Raw genomic sequence first — 22300 nt, 5'->3', positions numbered from 1 at the left:
CTGGCCTCTAGTTGGAGAGGATTGTTCTGTTCTTTGACGTTGGAACTATTGGAATCAGTGAAGTTTTGGGAATACTGTCATTGCCATGAACATATTAGTCACAAGCACACTCATGAAACAACCTCCAATTCAGTCCACTACTGGTGCCGTCCTGGTTCGCAATGAGAAAGGTACTGTGCTGAGCCATTTTCCAGTTGGATCTTCCTCTTCCTTCCCCAGCACACTCCAAACCTACCCTGGCCGACCACCCCAACCCTGCAGACCCTTAAGACCTTTCCCCTATTTCTTTGACTTTCCCCCATCAAACTCGCAACCTATCATGTTGTCTAGGGGCCCCCTAACTGCTCCCTGGGGGTGGGGGGGAGGCCAGCCTGGGCGAGGGGCCATGGTGTTCTGGTCTCTGGTCATTTTGGTCATCACTGACACTGGCTTTTTATATATATAGATAATTGGAATTATAAATATTCATAAAGATATTAAAATAATTAAGTTCAATTAGGGCAAGAGGACATTAAGAAAATAAATGTATAAAGAGAAAAATGCTAGATTTCCAATAAAATAAAACAATTCAGATTTTCTTGAAAATTACAATGATGCCAATGTTTTTCATAAGACAATATAAAGTCTTATTTATAACTAAGAGATATCTTATTATTTAAGAATGAAAGCCACATATGTTTCTGATCTTTCAGTGGTCAACTAAAATGAATGAATATACATAAATGAAGAGAGTAATATTCTTATGAATAGTGAAGAAAATAAGGATTTAATATTACAGAATAAACTGGCATTATATTTCCTAATTCAACATATAATCATTAACTATTATACCACAGAAAGTATATCTTAAGATCTTTCACTTTAGACAGAGATCATATATATATATATATATATATATATATATATATATATATATATATATATATATATTATATACACATACATATACTAGAGGCCCGGTGCACAAAATTCATTCATGGGAGGGGTCCCCTCAGCCCATCCTGCACCATCTCCAATCTGGGACCCCTCGGAGGATGTCCGGCAGTCGGACATCCCTCTCACAATCTGGGACCCCTGGCTCCTAACTGCTCACCTGCCTGCCTGCCTGATTACCCCTAACTGCCCCGCCTGATGGCTTGGTTTCCCCCAACTGCCTCATAGCACTGGCCTGGTCACCCCTAACTACCCCCCCGTGGGCCTGGTTGCACCCAACTGCCCCCCCCACCAACCTGGTTGCCCCTCACTGCCCCCCTCTGCTGACCTGGTTGCCCCTCACTGCCCCCCTGACAGCCTGGTCACCCCTAACTGCCCCCCTGACAGCCTGGTCACCCCTAACTGCCCCCCCTTCCGGCCTGGACTCCCCACGCAGCCTGCTGCTCAGTCGCTTGGTCGTCCCTCACTAACCCCCCTGCCAGCCTGGTCGGTCATTCATTTGGTTGTTTCAGTTGCGACAGTCGCTTAGGCTTTTATATATAGAGAGAATATATATATATGATATTTAGAGAGTGATAAAAAATAAATCATCAACCTTATCAATTCATCTATTTCTACTACAGAATTCCTATATTATAAAAGCCTAATATGCTAAGTGTCCGACTGTTCATTCGACCGTTTGACCAGTCACTATGACGCACACTGACCATCAGGGGACAGACGCTCTGACCAGTAGGTAAGCTTGCTGCTGGAGTCCAGCCGATCAGGACTGGGCAAGAAAGGCCAGACATGCCCTGGAGCCCTCCCACGGTCCCTCCCTGGCCCTGATTGTGCACCAATGGGGTCCCTTGGCCTGGCCTGCACCCTCTCACAATCTGGGACCCCTCGAGGGATGTCTGCAGGCCAAGCCAAGGGGCCTCTAATAAAACATAATTTTAAAGCTAGGCTGCTAATTCATGTAGCACTGAGCTCTATACTTTCCTTTCAAAAGAAGCTAAATGAACAGCTTTTACACACAACTGAATATGTCTGATATTGGTTTTATTTTTCTAGTCCACTTTTTGGCCACCACAAAGGAAGTAATACAAGATTGAGAGCAAAGCATCTGAGAATTTAAAATAAATGACATGGTGTGTGTGTGTTGTTGTTTTGTGTGTGTGTGTTTTTTTTTGGGGGGGGGGGTGTTGTTGTTGTTTTTTTTAATATATTTTTATTGATTTCAGAGAGGAAGGGAGAGGGAGAGTCAGAAACATCAATGATGAGAGAGAGTTGTTGATCAGCTGCCTCCTGCACACCCACCATTGGGGATCAAGCCTTTAACCAGGCATGTGTCCTTGACTGGAATCGAACCTGGGACCCTTCAGTCCTTAGGCTGACACTCTATCCACTGAGCCAAACCAGCTAGGGCTTTTTTTTTTTTTTAATGACATGAAATTCTTTGCATTCATAAAAAAATATATTCCTATCTTTATTTTTATCATCAAGAAACTGATAAATATTTTGATAAAATATAAAGCAGTATGTGTCACACATTAAAAAAAACATCCTATTTAACACTGTTGTTTATATATGAAAGGTACATTTAGGAGACTTACTTCTCTCTCAAGTGTAATGTTTATTATTGTAAATGGGAAATGTTGCAATAATTGATAGTGGTTGTGATACTTGCTATTTTATATAGAAAAACAGTAACTTTCAAATAGAAAAGTAGATAGACAGTAATTAGGAATACAAAAGTAACACCACTTTTACAAGGTGAATAAGATCATCGCCTTTATCTAACTAAATTAGAATAATTGATTTTTTTTACATTTACTGACAACAGCTACTCAGAATATATTTCAGATTCATGATAATTAGGCTTGACCTACCATATCAGAGTCAATTATGAAGAAAATATTTTCAGGACATAAATTGACTACATTACAAAATTTTAAGACCACTGATACAGAAAAAAGACAGAAGATGGCCTATTCTAATTCTCAGGGCAAAAATATGAATCCGTTTGGGCACATCAGGAGTAACAACCAAGAGCAGTCAATAGGTAGTCCTATTTCCACTTTTAAAAGGACCAATTTTGATGTGCAATGATTATACAAATTGATATACATGATCTTCTCCAAGGTCTAATATGTTTAACCTATGTTGAAGAAACCAACCATTTAATATCTCTCTCCATAAAATACCTGGTGAGCAGAGCGCTCACTGTGAAGAAAGAAGGAGTTTAGGGTACCCTAAGCTTATTAAAACAACCCTTGTGGTATTTGTTTATATATGTGGCTATTCATTTATATGATCTTAATATTTCATTCTTCCAACTTCTAGAGCTGAACAAAGATGCTAAGGGGAAAAACAATGATCAAGGAAAATAGCATAACTGGGACTCTAAAAAACTGTGAATGAAAAATATATACTTCTGTAGCCATACCTCTCTTCTTCTAGAGTGGAACTACTCAGTGCTCAGGAACATAAGTAGGTCAATATCAATTGCCTCGGGAATGACTAGGTCAACATCAATGACAGAATCAGTGAGGATGAAACATCACTGCACTGAAGGGCCCATCTTCAGTCAGAATGTGTTAGCACAGTAGAAACTAAGGGAAGGAACACATTAGACATGCAGTAGCAACATCCTTGGAACCAGGAGGAATCAGGAGAAAGAGAGGGCCAGAGGGAGTACATTTTGGCATTTATCATGAAATAAAATTTTTATTGTCAAAAAGAACAATCTCTGACTTTCTTGGAGAAGAAAATACATAGTTGATAATAATTTTACTGCTGGGAATTCAAAGCCAAGCCTATTTTCCTTATTATCTTTATTATTACTGACTCTCCTCTAACAATTCTAATCAACAAACCACAACTTATAAACCAGAGGTTTTAGACTGGTAAACCAATGTTTATTTATTAGGAGAAGATGAAAAATAAAATATGAGTTATTCTAATAATCAGCCATAAGAATTTGGTAATTGTTTATAAAAAATATTTTCTTTGGTTGCAAGCATAGTTCTTTATCAAAAAGTTAATGTTAAAATACTAATTTTAACAAATAATAAAATTTTAAATTGCAATCAGAACAGAGTAGAAAAACACAACTTTCATGTGGGTAAGATTTTTCATGCCTTTATAGCTCAAACTAAAATTATTGTTTTATGTAAAAGCTCTTTTTCATAATAAAAATAGTGATAGCTTAGGTAAGTTTTTAGCATGTTGAAACACACACCAAAAAAATGAATGAATTTCAATGTAACTCATTGAAATAATACTGTTTTAAATTTAAAATAGATTAAACAGATATGAGCCTGATTCTTTTCCACTCTCCCTATTTTTGATATTGTTACATTCAAGTTATCACCCAATGCCACTGCAAAAGTTATATAGTTCACCCAGCTTTTTTACCATAGTACTCCATTGCCTGTGTAAAATATCATGTGTTTTAAAAATATTTAATACAAGTAATTCCATAAATAAGTTCTGTGTTAAAACAAGTATACATAGATAGGAAAGCAATGAAAATGTATGTTTGCAGTTATAACAACTAGTATGGGCAGAGCTTAGTTTTTTTCTTGACCTCACTACCTCCTGTAAGGTATCCTATATAAGAAAGAGGGAATATGCTAATTTACCGTCACACCCTCACAAAGATGGTGGCACCCATAGCCAATAAGGAGGGAATATGCTAATTGACTATCACGCTCTCAAAGGCACCACAAGATGGTGGCGCCCAGTCACCTCAGCCCCTCAGCCGCCCAGGGCCGGCCCGAGGCACAGGCAAGCCTCAATGTCAGCTGCCCAGGGTGGGCCCAAGGTGCAGGCAAGCCTCGGATGGTGGCTGCCCAGCCACCCAGGGTAACCCGAGGCTCAGGTAACCAGGGCTGGGCGAGGCTTGCACTGCCAGCAATGGCAGGAGCAGAGGTGTGATTTGGCGTTGCCTTCCCCTCATCACCTCATCACATGCTAAGGGGAAAAACACCCCCTGCCCTGGACTGTGAGAGGGGGCAGGTCAGGCTGAGGGACAGCCCTCCAGTGCAAGAATTTTCATGCACCAAGCCTCTAGTAATTATAATTCTCTTCTCTTTCTCTGAATTATCAATAGCTAAAGTTATTCTTTTGGTAAAAAAACAGTGATTCTTAAACTTTATTTGTGAGAGTTGGTTACAGTTCCCTTTGATTGTATTATGAAAACTATTGACAGGAAAATACACAAATGTGTGAGCAAAATATATTTTTGTTTTCTCTTAAAGGGTTTATGGACACCAGGAAAATGATTCACAATATATCTTTCTAGGTTGAAACTAGTCCTTAAGGTTCAGAGATTCATTTCTATTCCAATATAATAACTAGTAGCACGATTAACCTGAATCCTCTCAGCACATCATAGAGCAGAGCATACCTTTAATAGGCATCTCAAGAACTAATACAATAGGCTGAAAACAGATTTTCCAGGACAGACCTTAACAGTCTTCCAAAACTTAATGATTGAGGAAGTTCATAGGAATATCAAGAGCTCTATAAGCAGAAAGGAAGGGGTAAAATTAAACTAAGGTTGTAGTCCAGGGAGAGTCAAAGACCTTTTTATGGAATGGCAAATGACAGGTAGCTTTTAAGCATTCACTTTGGGGTTTTAAGTAATGTGCCATGACCTTTACAATTGAAGTGCAAAACTGATTTCTGAAAGAAAAGTTTAAGTCACATTTCCAAAGGATTGTGGGAATTACTATCCCACAAACTTTAAAACTAAGGTATAAAATTGAGTTTTTAAAAGCAGAATTTTAAGACACATTTTAAAATAAATATATTTTATAGGTACAACCAAATTTTTTCTACAAAGATAATGTGAGCATTTGAAAATGAAAATAGAAACTAACCTTCATCAAAAAAAACTATATACTTTAAATCAACCTTATAATTCTCTATTAGCAATTTATCAAAAAATAAAATAATATTTTTAAATATTAAAAATTAAGAACTGTGGGGGGAGAGAAGAGATAAACCAAAGAACTTATATACTTACTAGAGGCCCGGTGCACAAAATTTGTGCACGGTGTGGCGGGGGGAATCCCCCTCAGCCCAGCCTGCACCCTCTCCAATCCAGGACCCCTTGGGGGAGGTCCGACTGCTAGTTTAAGCCTCATTCACAGGGCAGCAGCAGTTAGACATCCTTCTCACAATCCGGGACTGCTGGCTCCTAACTGCTTGCCTGCCTGCTGGCCTAATCGCTATCTAACTGCTCCCCTGATGGCCCCCAACTGCCCTGCCCTGCTGGCCTGATGGCCCCCAACTGCCCTCCCCTGCCCACCTGATTGCCCCTAACCACCTCTGCCTCAGCCCCCACCACCGTGGCTTTGTCTGGAAGGAAGTTGGATGTCCAGAAGATGTCCGGTCACCTAGTCTAATTAGCATATTACCCTTTTATTAAATAGTATGGATGGTTACTGAGCAGTCCATACTGGGAAACATGGGGAAGCGGCCTTATGACTCAGAGACCAGGGACTCGACAGGAAGCTGGGAGGTCTGGTCTCACTCAGCAGAGGATGGGCCTGGGATCATGGGTGAGGCCTGGACTGTGTTTAGCTCCAAGGAGCCTCCCTTCTCCAGGCACCACTTGCTCAGTGGCCTCCCACACACACCCTGACATGGGTTCAAACACGCAACCTTTCAATGTACAGGACGAAGCTCCAACCAATGAAGCCACCTGGCCAGGGCAGTTATTCTTAGTTTTTATTTTATTTTTATTTTTTACTCTTTTTTTTATTAAATTTTTATTGTTGAAAGGTTTACATAGGTCCCCTTTCCCCCCATTAATCTTTTCCAGCCTACAACCCCCTCTAGGCCCTCACCACCCCATTGTCTGTGTCCAGGGATGATACATATATGTACACAGACCATTGGTTGATCTCTTCCCACCCACCCACCCTCCCCCGCCTTCCCTCTGAAGTTCCACAGTCTATTCATGCATCTGTGTCTCTTTTTGTTCATCAGTGTATTTGGCTCATTAGGTGTTAAAAGTGCTCTGGTTGTGATCACTTGGGTTTTCTAAAGATGCAGTCATATCATGTACAAATCTTTTTTCTTTTTCCAAATTTACTTGTGGACACATTGGGAATATAGATACCAGAAACAGAAGTCTGTGAATAAGTTGGGAATAGGATGTTTTTTCTTTCGTTACGTTGTGTATGTGATCCTGTGCTCCCACTGTGTTGAGAACACTGAGTACTCTGGCTGCAGGGAAGCTCTCATTGGCAACTCATCCACATAGAGCCATCGCCTCCCTCTCCATCAGCCGCAGCTCCCAGGATAGACGCATGCACCCCTCAGCAGAGGTGGGGGCACTTGGCCACCTCCCGCAGGCTTGCCCCCTATCATCACCCGGTGGGGCCCACCTTCTGCATATCACCCTCTTGTTCCTACTCCCAGGCCATTCCATGCACTTCCTCTCAACCAGCCCCCTCTCTCCTCCCATCATGTCCGGAGCCCCAGGTGCTGTCCCTGCAAGGTCTGTGACACTCCCTACCAAACCATTTCATCTCATTCTTTCATGGTGTTCAGTGTTTTTTCTGCCTTGTTAACTTGGTTTTAATCTGAATGGAAATGGCTCCATCTTCTATTCCATTTGTGTCCTTTCCACCCCTAAGTTAATGCCGTGTCCTTAGTATGTGGCTATGAGATGTCTCTATGACTGAGCTAGGAAACCTTTCATGTTTCTCTTTCCTTTTCTTTCATCTCAGGATAACTGAGCTCTGTGGTTTGTGTGGGACCAAAGGCTCTGGTAATTCAATGCTGAGCCCTCTGAACTCATCTTATTCTTTATTGTATTATTTAATTCCTGGGGTTGAATTAAACATGAAAATAGAAGAAAATATACCCTTAGATATACAATCTGAGTTATTACCCAGAGATTTCTGCGGGAGCTGACACTGAGTTATGAGACCCATGTGTTTATTGGTCAGTTTCCTCACCTATGGAATGAAGGTTGAACCTGCCCCTCGGATCCTTTGGAGGTTGGATATGATGCATCCAGAGGGATTAACTGTCAGCTCGGAGAGTAAGATCAGAAGTCAACAGACACTTGTTTCCTTTACCTGGACAGAGTTAGAAAAACACAACTCTTTTTTTTTTAAATATATTTTATTGATTTTTCACAGAGAGAAAGGGAGAAGGATAGAGAGCTAGAAACATCGATGAGAGAGATACATCGACCAGCTGCTTCCTGCACACCCCCCACCGGGGATGTGCCCGCAACCAATATACATGCCCTTGACCGGAATCGAACCTGGGACCTTTCAGTCCGCAGACCGACGCTCTATCCACTGAGCCAAACCGCTTTTGGCAAAACACAACTCTTTATCATAACACCTGGAAGGGCTATGCCTGTGGGAGGAGGTGCAGGGAACCGGGGCTTCCCCCTTGCTCCTGCCCCGCCCTCCCTCCCTCCATCCCTGCACTGGCCCAACCGCCATCAGGGAACCGCCCATCTCTCAGGGAGGAGCATGCGCAGTTTCTTGCAGACACTGAAGCAGCTGGGGAGTAGGGAGGTGGTGGTTTTTCCCCCCTGAGGAGGTGCTGAAGTCCTTGTCGAAGTCTCTGCTCTGGAGCCTCTCACAGCTGTGAGTCCTCGTCCAGGAAGGCTGTGCAGTGGAGGCTCCAGGTGCCTTTCTTAAGAATGTCAGCTGGGGGAGGGAGCAGGTCTGCCTTGCACCCGCTCGCCAATCCCCAGTCCCGCTTCGCTGCCACCCAGCCCGGTTCCCTATGGCTCTCCATTGGCAATCCAGCCTGATGGGAGCCTGTGGGCCAGGGGTGGGGGAAGTGGAGGGGAGGGACCAAGAGGTGCTCCATGCACTTCCTGGTTACTGGTAGGCCTTTCTGGTCGTGATGACCTTAGGCTTTTGGCCTGGAGCCAGCGCAGACACCAGGCTCCCCGCCTCCGATGGCAGGGGAGCCGGGTGTCTGCAGCAGCCCCCCTCAGCGGCCGCAGATCTGGCTGTTGAGAGGCCACCCCGAGTCCCGCCCCCCAGCCTCCTGCCGCCCAATCGTGGGCGTAACGGAGTGATGGTTATTTGCACATTACTCTATTATTAGATAGGACTAGAGGCCCAGTGCACGAAATTCATGCATGGGGGCAGGAGTGTGTGTGTCCCTCAGGCAAGCCTGCACCCTCTCCAATCTGGGACATCCCTCTCACAATCCAGGACTGCTGGCTCCCAACTGCTCACCTGCCTGCCTGTCTGATTGCCCCTAACCACTCCTCTGCCAGCCTAATCGGCACCTAACTGCTCCCCTGCTGGTCTGATTGCCCCTAACTGCCCTCCCTTGCTGGCCTGGTCACCCTTAACTGCCCTCCCTTGCCAGCCTGGTTGCCCCTAATTGCCCTCCCCTGCCATCCCGATTGCCCCTAACTGCCCTCCCCTGCCAGCCTGGTTGCCCCCAACTGCCCTCCCCTGCAGGCCTGGTTGCCCCCAACTGCCCTCCCCTGCTGACCCGGTCACCCCTAACTTCCCTCCCTTGCCAGGCTGGTTGCCCCTAATTGCCCTCCCCTACCATCCCAATTGCCCCTAACTGCCCTCCCCTGCCAGCCTGGTTGCCCCCAACTGCCCTCCCTTGCTGGCCTGATCACCCCTAACTTCCCTCCCTTGCCAGGCTGGTCTCTCCCAACTGCCATTCCCTGCCAGCACAGTTGCCCCCAACCTCCCTCCCCTGCTGGCCTGGTTGCCCACAACTGCCCTCCCCTGCCAGCCATCTTGTGGTGGCCATCTTGTGTCCACATGGGGGTGGCCATCTTTGACCACATGGGGGTGGCCATCTTGTGTGTTGGAGTGATGGTCAATTTGCATATTACCTCTTTATTATATAGGATATGCATAACCCATGGACATGGGCAATAGAGTAGTGAAGACCTGGGGTGTCGCTAGGGGTTGGAAGGTGGGGGGCAAAGCGGGGAAAATAGGAGATATCTGTAATACTATCAAATGTAAAAAAAAAAATACATTTTAAAAAAAGAACTGAAATTTGCTTAATTTATATTAATATGTAACAGTACACTTCTATTCAGAAATCTTGAGTGTCTATCTACAGTGAAGAAAACAAAAACTCTGCATATTGTTTAATATAGTCACCAAGATATACTGTTATCAAATTATCAAAAGTCAGACACAGAGAATTTTGAACACAGCAAGAGAAAAGTAACTTGTCATGTATAAGAAAACATTACAAAAGTATAAGTGGATTTTTCATCAGAAACCTTGCAGGCCCAAAGGGTGTGGGATAATATATTTGAATTGTTGAAATAAAAACCTGCTGATATTTTGGAGGAAAAAAAAATGGTAAAGTGAGGAAAACCAGTTTCCCTATCCCCCCAACAAAGACCGATGACTTGACAGTAATCCAAGAAAAAACACACAACAACACAGCTCTGGGAGACCTCTATGGTCTACTTAGGAAGCTTTAGCAACACAGTGGAACAAAAGAGCTGAGAATAATTGCACAAGAAGAGACAAAAGACAACAATGGTGCCTGCATCATCCTACCCCGGAGGTAGCATTGCTTAGCACCAAGAAGGAACTTTCAAGCTAGAAAGAGTTCCACAGAAAAGGAAGAGGGGGTGAGTGACCAGCTTCTCCAGCCTCTCCCTGCATGGCAGAAAGTTTGGTTTCACCCCACCCAGACTGGCAAATCGGAGATGTATAGAGCTGTCTAAAAACAAGGAAGAAAACCAGAAGCTATTATTAGAAGACTAGAGGCCTGATGCACAAAATTCATGCAAGAATAAGCCTTCCTTGTCCCAGCTGTTGGCACTGGCTTCCTTCTGGTACCCGGGACCTAGCCTTCCCTCTGGCACCTGGGACCCAGGCTTTCCTCACAGCCTGGCTTCATCCAGAAGGTCATCCTTAACATATTAGACATCAGGTCTAATTAGCATATTACACTTTTATTATTATAGACTAGTGGCCCAGTGCACGAAATTCATGCAAGAATAGGCCTTCCTTCCCCCAGCTGTTGACACAGGCTTCCCTCTGGCACCTGGGACCCAGGCTTCCCTCTGGCCACCAGCAGGCACCTGGGACCCAGGCTTTCCTCACAGCCCGGGCTTCGTCCAGAAGGTTGTCTGGAAGGACATCAGGTCTAATTAGCATATTACATTTTTATTATTATAGACTAGTGGCCCAGTGCACAAAATTCATGCAAGAATAGGCCTTCCTTACCCCGGCTGTTGACACAGGCTTCCCTCTGGCACCTGGGACCCAGGCTTCCCTCTGGCCACCAGCAGGCACCTGGGACCCAGGCTTTCCTCACAGCCCGGGCTTCGTCCAGAAGGTTGTCTGGAAGGACATCAGGTCTAATTAGCATATTACACTTTTATTATTATAGATATGCAGTAGAAGCAACTGCAGTTCACATAGACTGCTCTGCAGACAGCCTCAACATTTCACCACTGATGAAGCCAATGTCCAGCACAGCCACCCATCCTCCCCCTGCAGAGCTCACCAGCTTTCACCCCACAGATAAGCATTTCACAATCTATATTACCACAAAATCATCATGTTGTACACCTTTCACTTATATAATGTTATACATCAACCACTTCTCAATAAAGTATAAGAATATATTAAAAATAAATTGTATTAGAGAACTTCAATCAATTTCAGTAGAATTTGCTTTATTAAAGAGAGAGTATTTAAATTTTTCTGTAATATTTAAATAAAGGATTTTTAAAGTTAAATTTATTAAAGTTTTCTTCAACTATTTTTTAAAATATTCTCATATGATCAACAACTTTAAATTCTAGGGGGAAAAATGCAGAGCCTTATCTAGTACTAAAATAATGCATGTTTTTGGTCAGAGCCTTCCTCAACAAGAGAATGTGAATCAATCAATAAAACCTACTGCTGACCCAGTAATCCCATTTCTAGGAATATATACCAAGAACTCAGAAACACAAATCAGAAAGGATATATGCACCCCTATGTTCATAGCAGCACAACTTACAATAGCTAAGATTTGGAAACAGCCTAAATGCCCATCAGCAGATGAATGGATTAAAAAGCTGTGGTATATCTACACAATGGAATACTACTTAGTGGTAAAAAGGAACTCTTACCATTCGCAACAGCATGGATGGACCTGGAGAGCATTATGCTAAGCGAAATAAGCCAGTCAGAGAAGGATAAGTATGACATGATCTCACTCATTTGTGGAATATAATGAACAACATAAACTGATGAACAAAAATAGATCCAGAGACATAGAAACATGAACAGACCATCAAACCTCAGAGGGAAGGTGGGGGTGGTGGAAGTAGGGTAAGAGATCCACCAACGGACTTGCATGCATGTACCAGTATATAAGCATAACCAATGGACACAGACAGTAGGGGGGTGAGGGCATGTGCTGAAGGGTGGGAGTGGCTGTGGAGAGGTCAATGGGGGGGGGGAAGGAGACATATGTAATACTTTCAACAATAAAGAATTTAAATAAAAAAAATAACCAACTGCTATTTTTGTTGTTGTTGTTAATCCTCATCCAAGGATATTTTTCCATTGATTCCTAGAGATAGTGGAAGGGAGGGAGAAAGAGAGAGAGAGAACATCAATGTGTGTTTAGTAAAATCAAGGTTTGATCTTTTATTTTCTTTGAATAAATGTAGATGCTGTAGTTTATAATAAATAAAAGGTTATTTTAAGCTATAGGCCTCCTTATTATAAGGAGGTGTTTTAGAAATGGTCTTAATTTCCCATTTGGGATGAAATAACTCCCCATTCCCACCCTGATAACTACTGAGAGTGAAATATTTTATAGTGGCTGATAGCAATTAATTTTAATTAATCCTCAGTGCAAACTACAGTGAATGTTCCTTTCCTCAGTAGTTAATGACAAGTTTATTTTTATTGAATGTATGCTTTTCTACTTACGTAAAATGTTACAATTTAAATGATATTTTAGCACTGTAAAAAGCAGGTAACATTATAATATCAGAAAAAAAGAAAAGAAAATGAATAATGAAATAGTTGCTGACTACTTGTTGGCTTTTGATTCCCCCAAAAGACCACTAATATATATATATATATATATATGCTGTATAGGATACTTATAGACAAATAAATTGTTAAATAATTCTTAAATTCTTAAATAGTCCTTTAAATGTATCATAATGTGTCTTTTAAAAATCCTTCCTTAGTGAAAATATTTTGATTAGTGACTAATATGAATAAAATATATGAAAAGAATTTTAATGTAGACATTTTCAGTACTTTCTGGAAACTATTCTATTCTTATGTTATTCATAAAAAATAAATATCATCAACAAACCTCTTATGTCGCTGGACCATGAGTAATCTCTTTGGAAACCTTAAAACACTTTGATGCTTCAACAAATAAGGGTATGAAGCAAGTTTTCTATAAAGCGGGACTGTCCATTGCAGGTCCTAAGAGAAAACAAATGTAAAAATTTTGGTCACATTGATATTATTCTTAGATTTGTTCTCCTAGTGTATAAATTTAGCATGAAACAATCTTGGACGCAATCTTTTTAAGTGCTTAAAATCATTCAGTTCAGGGCTTTGAAATATGATAAGCATAAAATAGTGACATCTGTCTATCCAATAGTTAAATGTAATGTAAAAGTAATTTCAAAGCAAACAGTACCCTTCAAGATACATATACATCAGGAAAAAGATACTCAACTCTTTTAATCCTCTCTAATAAAAGGGTAATATGCAAATTAATCATCACTCTGCTATACAAGCCACGCCCACCAGCCAAGCCACGCCCACCAGCCAATCAGGGCAAGTATGCAAATTAACCCCAGCCAAGATGGCTACCATTGGGTTTCCCCGGCAACAGAAGAAGCTAAGCTTTCCACACACTCTGGCGGACCCAGGCCTCCACTCAAGGATACGAAGTTTCAATTATAGAAGGTAAACAAATCCAAGCAGCAGCCACGGATCCAGCAGGAGGCTTGGCTCTGCTCCAGGTTACAAAGTTTCAATTGTAGAAGGTAAATAAATTCCAGATACCAGGGCCTCTGCTTGGGTCGCCAGGGGCGTGGCCAGCCTGCAAACCACCACAGGCCCCTCACCCAGGCCGACGCCCCAAGGGAACCCCACCCTGATCCAGGACACCCTTCAGGGCAAACCAGCTGGCCCCCACCCGTGCACCAGGCCTCTATCCTATCTAATAAAAGAGTAATATGCAGATTGACCATCAATCCAACACACAATATGGCTGCCCCCATGTGGTCAAAGATCCTGCCCCCATGTGGACACAAGATGGCCACCACAAGATGGCCAGCAGGGGAGGGCAGTTGAGAGGGACCAGGAATGCAAGGGAGGGCAGTTGGAGGCAATCAACCCTGCAGGGGAGGGCAGTTAGGGGTGACCAGACTGGCAGAGGAAGGAAGTTGGGGGCAAACAGGCTGGCAGGAGAGCAGTTAGGCATCAATCAGGCTGGCAGCAGAATGGTTAGGGGGTGATCAGGCTGGCAGGCAGAAGCGGTTAGGGGCAATCAGGAAGGCAGGCAGGCGAGCAGTTGGGAGCCAGCAGTCCTGGATTGTGAGAGGGATGTCCGACTGCCCGTTTAGGTCCGATCCCACCAGGATCGGACCTAAACGGGCAGTCGGACATCCCTCGAGGGGTCCCAGATTGGAGAGGATTCAGGCTGGGCTGAGGGACACCCCCCCACCCCACTTTGTGCATGAATTTCGTGCACTGGGCCTCTAGTTTTCTAATATTCGTTCAGATGTCCAGGGACGAGGTAGTGACTGAACTGCATTTGGAGATATGAATAAGACTTAAAGAAGCAGAAAGTTGGTTTAATAGCATTCTGGGCACTAAACATGATAGAAGCCAAGACGCGAGGATGGAATTTACATGCATCAATTGAGGTAGTAAAGAGATTGGTTGAATGTAACAAGGCCTATTCCTAAATAAATATTTTGTACTAGTGTCAATGGGTTTCAAATTGTATTCTAAATTGTCCCAAAATTCCACAGAAGTGCCTAGAGAACAATATGTAGGTACGCCTAAGTAGAGGCATGACTTACCAGTCAAAGCAACTCTAGATTTACAGTTTTATTTATTTGGGTCTCATGTAAGATTTTATTTAAACAACATTGCCTGGTAATTTTTTTTAAATCTTTTGTAAACCGGTTCCATAGTCAGTGAACAACTCTTGAAGGTTTTAGACTCAAGGAGAATCATGAAAATAGAGATAGCTTAAAAAAAAATAAACTCCAGCAGTAATTTATAGGATGGAATGACTTGAAGATGGTGTGTTTCAGGAAAACTAACAAGTTATTTACTAACATTGATGAGGGAAAGAAAGACCAATTCAGAATACTTTCTAAGATATGCAACAAAGCCCTAACCAGTTTGGCTCAGTGGATAGAGCGTCAGCCTGCGGACTCAAGGGTCCCAGGTTCGATTCTGGTCAAAGGCATGTACCTTGGTTATGGGCACATCCCCAGTGGGGGGTGTGCAGGAGGCAGCTGGTCGATGTTTCTCTCTCATCAATGTTTCTAACACTCTATCCCTCTCCCTTCCTCTCTGTAAAAAATCAATAAAATATATATATTTTTAAAAAGGTATGCAACAAACATGTGACTGGAAAAAGGTAAAAATGAAGAGCTATGATGAAAAAGGAAATCCTGTGATAGAAACTGGGAACACAGGAGGAGGATACCATTAAAGAGAAACATCATGTGTTCCAACCAGTAATGTTTTAAAAGGTGGCAAGACATCCAAATGGAAATGTCCAGAGGACAGCTGCAGACATGTAACTGAAGCTCACTAGAAAGCTGCTCTCGAGAAAAAGTATGGAGTTGGACATGTAGAGGCAATAGCTGAGGTTTCTCTAAGCGAAAGTGTATGAAGAGAGAAGATTAAATAAACTGAGGACTAAAACTTGGGGGTTGCATATAGACAGGGAAGAGAAGAGTCAAAGAAGAAAACAGTCTCGTGAATAAAAGTAGCTAGTACAACATCTCAGAGAGAAAATGAGTTATCTTTTTCTCTATTTATGTATTTACCAATACTTATTGAGTGTCTATCATACGCTAAGCCTTGTATTTTAAGAGTGTTAGCGGTATGTCTACTATATCAACTATTTCAAGAGGAGACTTATAGTGAGGTTACTTTTGAGCATGTAGAATAGAACTTTAGAAGATTGGTGATGAATAAAACTAAATTAGAGGGATTGGTGAGACACTATGTGGAGAGAGAAAATAAAAACTTTGAGCATAGAATATTGAATAGTGAAATAGTAGACTAAATGTAAAGGTATTAAAAGAACACAAAATCAATGCCTCTATCTCCCTAGTAAACACACAACTCAAAACCATTTAATTTGAAGAATTTTGATGTCTTAATATATAAACTATTTTAGAACTGATATGTTCATCTAACACAATTTAATGCTTTCACTTTATTCACATAGGACATTTCAAATTTAAAATAGAAGATGACATTTGGCTCTGGTGTAATCATTCTAGTACCAAATCAATTAATAGAATAGATATCCAAAGCTATAAAGCCCTTGTAGGAAGTTGCTATGGACTGAATGCTTGTGTTTCCCCAAAATTCATATGTTCAAACCCTAATCCCCAATGGATAGTATTTGGAGATGGTGCCTGTGATTAGGTCTCAAGAGTGGGGTCTTCATGATGAGATTAGTGTCCATATAAGAAGAGACATTAGAACTTATTCTCTCTCTTCTCTCTCTCTCTCTCTCTCTCTCTCTCTCTCTCTCTCTCTCTCTCTCCCCTTCCTCCCTCCCCTATGTGAGGATAACAAGATGTTTATCTGAAAACCAGGAAGAGGTCTCTCATTAGGAATCAAATAGGTCAGTACATTGGTCACCTTGATCTGGAACTTCCCAGACTCCAGAACTGTGAAAATACATTTCTATTGTTTCATCCACCCAGTCTATGGTGTTTTTGTTATAGCATCCCAGAATGAATAAGACAGGAGCTAGTGTGTTTTGACCTACTAAGTGACACATAAAAAGTTGTAGCAAATCATTATAAAACAAGGTCATGTATGACTTTGGATAATATAATTTATACTACAGAGAGATAATGTCGCTATGCATACATAACATCTTTACAGACAGAATTAAGTATACAAACTAAACTATATATGGGGGATTATACCAGCTACTTCAGTATCCAAAAAAAAGAACACAACTTATAATTAGGAACAGGATGCATAATTCCATAGTCAATTTATTGAAAATTGCAACTTCAACCATAAAGATTTATAAAGCTTAATACAACAGGTAAGTATCCAAATACTATTGTAACGGTAAGTTTCATTTTCAATTATGAAGAAATATAGTCTATAGCCTGCCTTTACCACCATGCTACAGTAACTGATAAATATTTACATTCATGGTTATAACTTATTAAAAAAAGAAAATATTCACATGTAGTTGTAGTGGATTCCCTTTATTAGAATTCCTTTTAGAAGCATTAAGTGAAGCAAAATATGCATCTTGCTGTATTTTAGCACTTAGCTTGCTTTAAGCTACAGAGCATTCAAAAGAAATTAATCGTCTTATTCTTAAAATATAACTCCAATTATATATGCTACTGCTTATATGATACAGGTCAAAGATTTACATTGTCTCACCAGCTCTGATTCACAGCTGTTATTATGCAGAAGCTATCTCCTATTTATTTACCAAAATGCCACATTTTAATCACTGGTCATAAAAGAAGAAAACTTCTCATTCCAAATCAAACACCTATGAAAAGTCTGCTTGAATCAGGGCTACTACATATTGGGAAATTCAAGAGCAGGTGATTCTTATAATTACATATTTCCCAGCCCTATGCCAAGTCACTCTCTATGAAATGTCAACCAATGCTACAGGGCAAAAAATGGGATAGAACAGGAGCAATGTGTAAAATAAAATTCATTTTGATACATTAGAATGGACTCAGAAATAGCTACTTCTATAAATAAAGCTGCAAAACCTCAGATTAAAATATGGCTGTTTTCATAATGTGCTGAAATTTATAAATCATGTAGTCAATTATGCTTATAAATACTCAGATAGCTACTGAAAAGTAAATATCCCATATGTGAGCACACCTTTAAAAATTAAAAAGGATCTATGAAATTGTTCATTAAATGGATTACATGGCTTTAAAATGTCATTTAGAGAATTCAAATTTTTATGGAACACATTTCCTCACAATTATTTTATCCTTCAGCTCTACAAATAAAATAATAGCAAAAACAAAAGATTAGTACCCAAGGAAGTATTATAATCAATGTCAAGGCTGTATTTAGGTTTAACACTTTTCTCCTGCTTCTAAGACTTGATTTGATTAAGTGGCATTTCAGATTATGACCACAGAATTGCACAGGCTATTAAGTTTAGTGTATTTGTGATGAGAAAAAATAGAGCCCCACTAATGCATAAACTTCTAACCAAAAGTTTCATGTACTTTTTACCATCCTGTTAACTTCTTTGTCCAAAAACAAAATAGGTATTACATGTTTTAAGAAATTATATATATATATATACATATATATATGCCTAATATGCAAATTGTCCCCACGGGAGTTTGACCGGGAGACTGATCGCTCACTATGATGTGCACTGACCACCAGGGGGCAGCGTGGAATGAAGGAAGGCCCCAGCCAGCAGCCGGCAGCCAGGGAAGGAAGGCCCTGGCTGGCCCTGATCGCTGGCCAGGCCTAGAGACCCTATCCATGCATGAATTTTGTGCACCAGGCCTCTAGTGTCTTAAATACTTAAGGATGATATCTTACAGTTCTATGGAATATCTAGGAATTATTACCAACACAGCCTCTAAGCAATGGACTATTATAATGCACTCTGATCTCAGTAGACTAAGAAATTCACTTATTGGAGTCTACCTAAATCATCCACCTGTTGAAACGTGTGTTCCCAGCATTGACAAAGCAATAGGGCTATCACTCTTATGACACACAAACACAGAATTATATGGACTTGGCTTGACTGATATATAACTTCAGACAGCAATGGCTGTTCATCTGTGTATCTCTAAGTATAAACTTATCAAGATGTGCATCCATAAGCCCTATCAAATAAAGTCTTTAAACTGCTCCTATAAAAATACTTTCATTCTCCGATAAAAAAGTACATTGTACAAATTTGAATGACTTTCACCAGTCTTGTCAGTGTAGGTATAACACACTTTCTGTATAAATTATAAAGCCAACTGGAAGGAAAGATCATCACCTTTCATCTAATACCACTTTTAGTAGGTAGTATATAAAAATGTAACACAGGAGTGATTTTTATTGATGAATGAACAAAGTTATCAAAACATCAATAAAATATGAAATTGTCATCAAGGTAAATAAAATACCTTACAATTGTCTTTACATATTAGCAATAAATTTTTCTTTCATAACTGAATTTTAGCTTTTATATTCCACTGTCCATATTTAAAAGTTTGGAGTCATAATGCCAAGAAATTTATCCGAGCAAAAAAGTAGAATAATTCTCAACATATATTCCAAGTTCTCTTAGATCACCATCATTATATTAATACTCATTTAGGGCTAAATTAGTAAGATATCCCCTCTTACGACTGGCACTTATTTCTGTTAACTATTATATGTAAAAATAAAGATTATGCCTTTGTAAAACATAAGTAATAGATCAAGCTATGCACAGTTATTTAAATATATATGTCAACTGTATTTTTATATCAACTGTATTTTTAAAATAACTAAAACATTCTATTAATATTAATCAAACTAAGTTCTTTAAGAAAGCTATATAGCGCCGAAACCGGTTTGGCTCAGTGGATAGAGCGTCGGTCTGCGGACTGAAGGGTCCCAGGTTCGATTCCGGTCAGGGGCATGTACATTGGTTGTGGGCACATCCCCGGTAGGGGGTGTGCAGGAAGCAGCTGGTCGATGTTTCTCTCTCATTGATGTTTCTAGCTCTCTATCCCTCTCCCTTCCTCTCTGTGGAAAATCAATAAAATATATTTAAAAAAATAAAATAAAATAAAGCTATATAGCAAATGATATGTGATTTAAAGCAAAACTTTTTAAAATAACTATTTGCCATTTTCATAGCTTGCAGAAAATGGTTAGGATCCTAGAGAAGAGTTTCTATTTTAATCTTTTTTTTACTAGGATTACTGCAATAAAGCTAAACTCAGAGTTTAGCGTTATTTAGAAAGAAGAGTCTGCGTAATTTATATAGTGACAAGTCAATTAAACAAAGGTTAATGCTTTCATTTGTGACTTAAATAAATAAATTCTGCACCTTAAGACAAACATTTCATAGAGTAAATGAATGACAGAATGGGGTTTCATGCTTTGCTGCACAAATGTTTTATTTACATTCATCAGAGATTGAACAAAAATTATTAGGTTAACCACTGAATATCTCAGAAAGCTTCTTGTTCATTTTCAGTAACTTAAATGTACAAAGATTTAAGCCAAAATAAGAATGTTTTTCTTTAACAGTGTTCCCTTCCTGTGATTATATAACATAAAGTATTCTCTAATCCTGTTCCTACACCTTCACATGGGAATAATAGGTTACTATGAGAATTCATCAGGATCTTCGCTTGCAAGCCTTCTCATCTACCACTAATTAATTTTAACCAAGAAGAATTACATGGGATCTGTTTGTATTAATAATGTTTGTTTCCAAATAGTTAAGAGCTTTCTCATCTGGCTTCATCCCCATGACCCACTAGGCCTATTCACAGGCATTTTGTGGCTTTGGACATGTTTCTCCACTGGCCTCTGGCTGAACTTGTTCGATGGCTTGAAATAGCAACACTAAAAAAGCAAAAAACCTCATATTTAGCATTATATATTTTAAACTAGTCTTTCTCAAAGTGTGGTTCATGAATCACAGGCATCAGAATAACCCAGATTAATGTTAGGATGCAGATTCCTTGGATTCATACCAAAAAATACAAATCGCATTCTCTGAAAGTGGTCAAGAAAACATAATTTTAACCAAACCCATTGCTTTAGACCTCTGAACTACAACAATTTAGTATGTAGCTATTCTCAAATGCTATAGTTTAACATTAAATCATTTCTTGCTCAAATAATCTCAATACCTAGTAATCTAGAGAATAAACCTTAGATGATGGATGAGACTATCATTTCCTCTAGAATATATCTGAATCACTTGTGCCTCTCTCTGTGCCTGTCTGTGGTATAGCTTCAATCAATGCTGTTGAGCTAAACTGAACCAAACCAAGGAAGGAACAGTTAATTTAGAAGTCCAATAGAATCTACTCCTGCAACTTTAAGATTTTTAATCATTCTTTTCTCATTATACTTTCTTTTTTTTAAATATATATTTTTATTGATTTCAGAGAGGAAGGGAAAAGGGGAGAGAGAGAGAGAGAAACATCAATGATGAGAGAGAATCATGGATTGGCTGCCTCCTGCACGCCCCCTACTGGGGATCGAGCCCACAACCTGGACATGTGCCCTTGACCAGCATCGAACCTGGGAACCTTCAGTCTGCAGGCTGGTGCTCTATCCATTGAGCCACACCAGCCAGGGCATATACTTTCTTTTTCAGTAATTGTCTATGGAAAAATGGACACCTTGAATTCATATTCCTATTTACAATGTGAAAATGATGTTTAGATGATATATCACAGAAATATTTGTGAACAAGGTTAGGACAGTTGTTCCCTGAGAAAAGAGATTAGCAGGAGACTGGCATTATCCTATATTATAAAGAGCTAATATGCAAATGGTCATCACACCATCATGCCTTAATGGCTCAGACATTCAACACTGGGGAGAGAGGAATGGGGACCAGCCAGGCACAAATGAGCTTGTGAGAGAGGAATGGGGACCAGTCAGGCTGTGGCCTGGGAGAGGGACAAGCCACCTGCTCTGCAGTCCCGGGTGCCAGCTGCTGGGGCTGCAGCCCTGGAGAGGGACAAGCCGCCCATCCCGCGGTCCCAGGTGCCAGTGCCTGGGGCTGTGGCCTGGGCAAAGCTGCCCGCCCATGGTCCCGTCAGCTGCAGCCAGCCCGGGCAAAGCTGGCCCAGGTCCTGGGTGCCTGAGGCTGGCCCGAGGGAGGGAAGCCTGGGTCCCAGGTGCCTGTGATGGTTGGAAGAGGGAATCCTGGGTCCCAGGTGTGGGGTGAGGCAGAGGCAGTTAGGGTGATCAGGCCAGCAGGAGAGCAGTTAGGGGTGATCAGACAGGCAGGCAGAGGTGGTTAGGGGCCATCAGGCAGGCAGAGGGGTTAGGGGCAATCACAAAGGCAGGCAGGCGAGCGGTTAGGAGCCAGCGGTCCCAGATTGCAAGAGGCAGTCAGACATCCCCCGAGGGGTCCCGGATTGGAGAGGGTACAGACCGGGCTGAGGGACTCTCCCTCC

Source organism: Cnephaeus nilssonii (genome assembly GCF_951640355.1).
Source record: "Cnephaeus nilssonii genome assembly, chromosome: 1".
Taxonomy (NCBI): domain Eukaryota; kingdom Metazoa; phylum Chordata; class Mammalia; order Chiroptera; family Vespertilionidae; genus Cnephaeus; species Cnephaeus nilssonii.
This window is presented reverse-complemented; position numbering follows the sequence as displayed.